Source organism: Clinocottus analis, unplaced genomic scaffold, assembly GCF_023055335.1.
Source record: "Clinocottus analis isolate CAN_PGR_092001 unplaced genomic scaffold, fCliAna1.0.p SCAF_14, whole genome shotgun sequence".
In the NCBI taxonomy this organism is placed as follows: domain Eukaryota; kingdom Metazoa; phylum Chordata; class Actinopteri; order Perciformes; family Cottidae; genus Clinocottus; species Clinocottus analis.
In genome coordinates this window covers 15521960-15528738 of record NW_027175865.1, presented here as the reverse complement: position 1 = coordinate 15528738, position 6779 = coordinate 15521960, and the positions used below count along the sequence as shown (strand labels likewise).

The window sequence follows — 6779 nt, the reverse complement described above, 5'->3', positions numbered from 1 at the left end:
AATGATGGATTCTCCATTTGTAGATGAAGTATTCAGGGCGTATTAATGAGTTATGAATGAGTGTTCATGTTGTAACAATGATTTATAAATGATGAATTAAGTGTTTACTCATGCTTAAGTAATGATAAATAGTGTGTAGTTATTTTAAAGTGCTACCAATGTATCCTTTTTTTAAAGAAAATGACCAACTGCAGATTTACGATGTTGCTAAAAACGACTAACAACAGTATTTGTTGTTCATCACGGTGAACAAATAATCTGCAATCCAACAAAACATGTTTTCCTCTCTATTGTTTACATAATCATTTGGCAGCATTTTTCAGTACAAAGTCACAGGTTTGACAATCTGTCTGAAAATAGCAGCAAAACTAAAAAGTAAATGAGTTTTACTTCTCGTGCAGGTCAGAGGAACTCGTCCGGTTCTCCCTCAGTAACGGTCCTCTCTCTTTGTTTCTGCAGCTTTGTAGTTCAGCTTGTTGAAAGTGTGGATGTTTATTGATATCTTCTGAGTAATGTGAAAGCCTGGAGTTGTCAAGATAGGAGTACTGCTTATTTAACGTAAATCAGATCTTTAACATGTCAGCACTAATGTTTTATCGTCAACCTAATTCAAGATTGTCACTTTACTCAAATGTACTGCTGTGACAGAAGTCGCCTAAACTGTTTTATTCACAGAACACAAACTATTTCAGGCCCTTTGCTTGAAAATTGCATCCCTAAACTAAAAAAGGTGAATCTGTGCAGCCACTAGGGCTGTTTGAATAGTGATGGTGTTATAATAAAAGGTACACATGTGACATTTAGTTCAGATGTGTAAATATCAGTCTACATGTAACTGTTAAGAGTAAATGAAGATGACACACAGAAAGAAATGAAAAGGTTTCTGGTCCGCCTGCAAAAAAAAGACTTTCAGGATGATTATTAGTTTGAAATGAAGCAGCTGTAAAGTCCAACTCTAACAAACCGTAACACAACATGTGAACATTTCCTCCGCAAAGGTTGACTTTGACAAAGTGAAGCAGAACAAAGTTACAGACGGTTTACAGAGAACATTCAGACGAGGACTCTTAAATTTGCATTGAAGCACATTTACGCTCATCTGTGACGTTTACATTTTCTCATGGACCAAAACATAGACTTCACTTGTATGTTACTCGTGGTGTTCAATACATCCAGATACAGCCGTTTTGGGGCTTTTCTTCTTCATAAAACACTCAAATTACAGTGCAGAGCTCCTCTTCCTCTCTCCTCTTCCTCCTTTCTCCGACCAACACAGATGCCGCTGTCTATCAGTCTTCACTGCTGACAAGCCAAAGCCACACTCTTTTGATCTTCTTGCAAGGGCCTTTTGTGTGCGTGTGTGTGCGTGTGTGTGCGTGTGTGTGTGTGTGTGTGTGTGTGTGTGTGTGTGTGTGCCCATCTGTGTCTGGGTGCCCATCTGTAGGTTACCACACATCTCAGTCTCTTTAGCCTCAAGGCTACAAGACCAGTCCAGCAGCCGCTGTAGACGTTGAGCATCTCCACCAAGAGTTGAGCTTTACTACAAAAATAAAATTAATATATTTATGTATTTACCCGAATGAGAAAGTAGAACGTAGACTTAGAATAGATGAGTCATAATTAGCCCAAAGACTATTATTTGTTGTTTACTGAAATGTGGGAATTCCTGCATGGTGTCTAACCAACAAACCATCAGTTTGGAGAGTCACAATTTTCAGGTAAATATAATTTAAGATAACGTTTCACACAAGAAGACAATACCAGGTGTTATTTTGTTTCATTGTGGAGCAACTTCAGTGTAATTTGATGGTCGTTGCATGTTGGACTTCATCAATCGAGATGAAAGTACATAGTGGGTTAAAAGTATGAACTCGAATTGTTTATATTATTCTTGTTTTAATAAAACATGTCTGACAATATGCTTAATAATGTGGGATTGCAAACATATTATATCTTTTATCTTTAAAAAAGAAAAAAAAGGTTAAATTTAATTTTAGAATTTTCAATTTCATCAAAGGTTTTAAGGTTTTTACAATGACAGGATGAAAGGAAAAGCTATTTTACAGTAAAACAGTTCATTCAGATTCAGAATCAGACAACATTTCTGATAATAACACATTTTTGCTCTATCGTAGTAACAATACCTTGAGAGATGAAAGAAACATCTGTTACGTCCGTCCCTAGAATGACTTCTGACTCTGGCTTTTATACTGAAAAACGGTCAAACTTCAGATTACAGGACTAAAGAAAGTGTCAATGATCATTGAAACACATGAAACAATAAACACAGCTTGTCATAAAAAATACAAAATGATTCTCGTTTCTGCAGAGTTGCTGCACGTTCTGTCTGATGGGCTCAAAGAAAATAGCTTACATCACTTTCCTGCTGTGATGCTTCGGCTCTTCCCCGACCCGAGAGTTGAGCTGTAAGTGGGCCACTTTGGGGAAATGCCGAAAGCGGTCAAACAACATTGAGTTAAAGTTAAACTGTAAGCGCATTAGCTAACAGCTACGTATTTACACACCCAGCAGACACAGAGGAACATTATTCACTTTGTATGCTCCTGAGGGAAATATCTCTTTTTCTGTGGCGTCTAAACGCTCCTCTCTCGGCTATAGCGGGCTAACTTTGTCTGTCTGTTGTTGTGGTGCTAAGCAAATATGTATGCAAACAATGGCTTCATTGGAGCATTGTCTCTGCACAAAGATGCCTGCTGCAACTGAAGAAGCAAGTAAAGCAATGAGAAAAAACAAAACAGGGAATCTCTGGGCTGCAAAACCCCAAACAATGTGCATGAAGATGCTAATACGCTACATAGAGGTTGACCCCCATTCATGTACAGGAGAATATTGGAAAAAAATCATAATTATGAGGTAGTATATTATTATAAAATGTATACTTTCTTATCTTCTATTTCAACATTTTACCTCTATTATGACTTACTATCTCATAAATATGACTTGCTATCTCATAATTTCGACTTTCTGCGAGTAAAAGAAACCATTACGAGATAAAAAGTCATAATAATTACATTTGTTTCTCATAATTATGCCTTTTTATCTCATAATTGTTTCTTTTACTCGCGTCATGGGCTTCCATAGCTTTAAACGTTTTCACCTGCACAACTTTGGGTCCATGCATGCGGATCAGTGGCGACACCGGCTTCGATTGGGGCATTTTATGACGCTCGTTTGCTTTTTAGAGGGGCTTCTCTTGGTGCAAACTGTTGTTTTGACATCTGCTCTCCATCAGTGCCAAGACACACACACACACACACACACACACACACACAGACACACACAGACCACTCCGTATCAGCTCGTCAAGGTTGCATCTTCTTTGTGTTCAAAAGCCAAGTGAAGTCCTCTGTTCTCGTCACGTGGCTACATTTTTGTCCTTATCTCGCTGTAAATTCTTGTGTAAATTAGCAACGTACGTGGCAAAATGTCACATTTCATATTCCGCTACCTTGACAACCACATGTTCCCTTTTGTGAACATTATGTTGTGAAACACTGGGATTTGAATGCGTGACTGAAATGAAAAGAACGAAATAGCCTCTGGGCATTTTCAGCTTCAAGTGCCAGGTTTACTCTCCAGCTCGTCGAGCGTTGGTTCTCACCGCTAGATGTCTCACTGCTGAACAGGATGTTCTGGTCTGCTGCACGAGGAACAACAGGGTGATGAGGCTGCACAGAGACACAGAGACGTTGTGTTTATGCATCAGTTATGATGGATGTAGTGGTGGGTAATTATCACCTGCAGCACTTCACCATTTGAAAATAACACGACGTCTGCGAGAAGTTTTAAGTGTGCAATTTCTTTTTTTCATTAATTCTTTATTTAATCAGGCGGTCTCATCGAGATTAAAAGAAACCTGAGAACATTCCCAAGAACGCAATCAGCAAAACAGAAACAACACGACGGCTCGAAAGGAAGAAATTAAAAACAGTTACAAGAATCCGGAAAAACTCATTTTTCTTTTATCATTGTGAAACTTCCCAGTTGATTACTTACATTAAGACAAATATGTATGGCTGTAAATTATATTTTAACAAACCTCTCTGTGAAAAGAGTTTGGTGTGTTTTGTGAAACAACATTTTGGTCGAATATGGGAAACAAACAGATATCACTGTGAAATTTCCCCAGTTGATGACATACAATAACATTAGCATTATGTAATGCTAACTGTTGGTGAATTTAGGAGAATTCAGCAGACACAAAATAAACACCTGCCTGAATATTAAACGTTTCTTTCCACTAGTCTGAAACACGACAAATTATGGAAGCGAAATAGCTCAAAAGCTCTAAAACTTGACCAGAGCATGAAAAGCAATGTTTCTGCCTGTAGCGTCTCGCCTCGTAATCTGCGAGGAGGAATGTTGGACCGAGGACGGCTTGCAGCGCTCTGCAGCATTAGTGCGTTCACGAGGGTCTGAGCTTGAGTTTAGTCACGGCTGTGATGTGAAGCAGTTTAGAGCTTTGCAAATGAGTAACAAGAGGGGGCTCTTTCTTCTTGACTGTCAGGCGCTCCATCCGACCGTGTGACCCAGAGAACACTGATGAGTGTGAAGTGTGTCATTTGTGATGAAGCGTCATGATACACAGGGTGAGTGTCAATGGGGCTCAATAAGTAACGTCTTCATAGCTGAGGACAGACATGAAGGTTCGCTGCACAATACCGTAAAAGTCTGGTTATAAGCCGCTACTACTTTCGGCGGTTGTATCCGCTAGCTCCCCTCTGTAGCCAGCTAGCGGTGCTGCTAGCGCTGCTACGAGCTCGCCGTTGCTGCTATAGCTCGACACTGCTGCTATAGCTCAACGCTGCTACTATCTTGACGCTGCTGCTAGCCCGACGCTGCTGCTATAGCTCGACGCTGCTGTAGCTAGCTCGACGCTGCTGCTATAGCTCGACGCTGCTGCTATAGCTCGACGCTGCTGCTATAGCTCGACGCTGCTGTAGCTAGCTTGACGCTGCTGCTATAGCTCGACGCTGCTGTAGCTAGCTCGACGCTGCTGCTATAGCTCGACGCTGCTGCTATAGCTCGACGCTGCTGCTATAGCTCGACGCTGCTGCAGCTAGCTCGACGCTGCTGCAGCTAGCTCGACGCTGCTGCAGCTAGCTCGACGCTGCTGCAGCTAGCTCGACGCTACTACGGCCCACGTCCCCGGCTGAGCCCGAGGCTGCTGTCGAGCCGGGGTTAGTCCGCTACCTTCGGTGGTTGTCGGGGAGCTAGCGGAGAGCTAGCAGCAGCACTAGCTGGCTACAGCGGGGAGCTAGTGAAGGCAACCACAAAGGTGGTAGCAGCTTATAACCAGATTTTTACGGTCATTGTACAGTTAAAAGTAGACGGACAGCCTTTCGTTTTGTACATGCCTGGTTTGATTTTTTGTTTGTAGGTCGAATGTCAAGTATGCACTTGAAGGTTCTATCGTTGAGCCAAATTCGTAAATACTTGCAAGACTCAGCAAGTCTTTTCAAGTTTTAATGGCAGGAAGGTGTCACTGGTGTCTTAAAATGGCACCACATGGTCCAGGGCACTCAAACAATAAATCAATCAATCAATCCGTAGCAACTTTATGAGGGCACAATGTGTCAATGTTGTGTTTACGGCCAGTTTTTACTGCTCCCAGTTGGTCAAAACACAAGTTCACGCAGCTTGAAATGTTTTTTCTTCACCGTATAATCAGGCCACTGGTGCAAGCAGACGGGAGGGCAGTCCATTTCAATCGCACACACTTCAAGGAACGCTTTTGACCGCGACCAGCTGGAGGCCTGAAGACTGGATGATCAAAAGGGGAAAAAAAACCTCTTCTCCCTGTTGTACATAACATCTTCAGAAAATGAGGTAATGAGTAAAAACAGAGGACTTCAAATGTAGTCGGAGAATTGACCAATAAATGTTCTACCTGGTCCTCCTCAAAACAGCTGTCCTGCCCGCTGGACTGAAGCAGAAGAGCATCGCTCTCTCTGGAGACGCATTCAAAACCCTCAGCTATGTTGGTTATGATACACACACACACACACACACACGCACACGCACACATACACACGGATGACTTCCCAGACTATTTGCATTTACGTTATGTAACCAAAATGCGAAATGCAAATTAGCTGGCGGGTTCATCAGACAAAATGTTAGCGGACTATTTGCTTGTATTTATTTATGACGGTTTGTATGCATATATGTGGGATTATCTGACTGAGTGTGTGTATGTGTTTTGTGTGTACATCTGTCATTGTGTGTCAGAGTGTGCAATGCTTCAAGAATGCTCAATAACGCCGCCCTGCCAAATATCCGTTATGTAATTGCACTGTTTTCTTCAAGTCTGTTCCTGTGAGCTGCTATCTCTTCACCTCCCTCCATCTCCATCATGCTGTTTCTTTTGTCTCTCCCCCTTCTGTCTCTCTCCCTCTTTCCCCATCCCCACTTCCAAAACAATACCTTCTCCCTCCCTTCCTCGGTTGTCTCAACATTCTTCACACACACCCCCCTCCTCTTTCTTATTCATTATTTGGCACAGCATCTTTCCCCTCTATTTCCCCCTCCTCTTCTCTCTTTCTCCCGCAGACACTTGTTATTCCCTTGCTTTTTGACACACACACACATATCCCCCTCTCTTTTTCACACTCACACCCTCTCTCTCTCTCTCTCTCTCTCTCTCTCTCTCTCTCTCTCTCTCTCTCTCTCTCTCTCTCTCTCTCTCTCTCTCTCTCCAGGGTACAGTCTGTGCTGACAGCCTGTTCCTCCCGAATTGATTCCTACCCAGAATGCAA

General features: G+C 42.1%; 1 long non-coding RNA gene across 2 annotated transcripts in view; it reads left to right on the top strand.

The window, feature by feature from the left end:
- Positions 1–4383: 4383 nt before the first annotated feature.
- Positions 4384–6779, top strand: part of LOC137785253 (uncharacterized) — a 2417-nt gene continuing 21 nt past the window's right edge. The window contains exons 1-3 of one of the 2 annotated variants that reach the window (XR_011077467.1): positions 4384–4610; positions 5693–5850; positions 6723–6779. The exon at positions 6723–6779 is cut by the window's right edge and continues 21 nt beyond it. This is a non-coding gene — a long non-coding RNA (uncharacterized lncRNA). The other variant, XR_011077468.1, reaches the window with a different exon arrangement.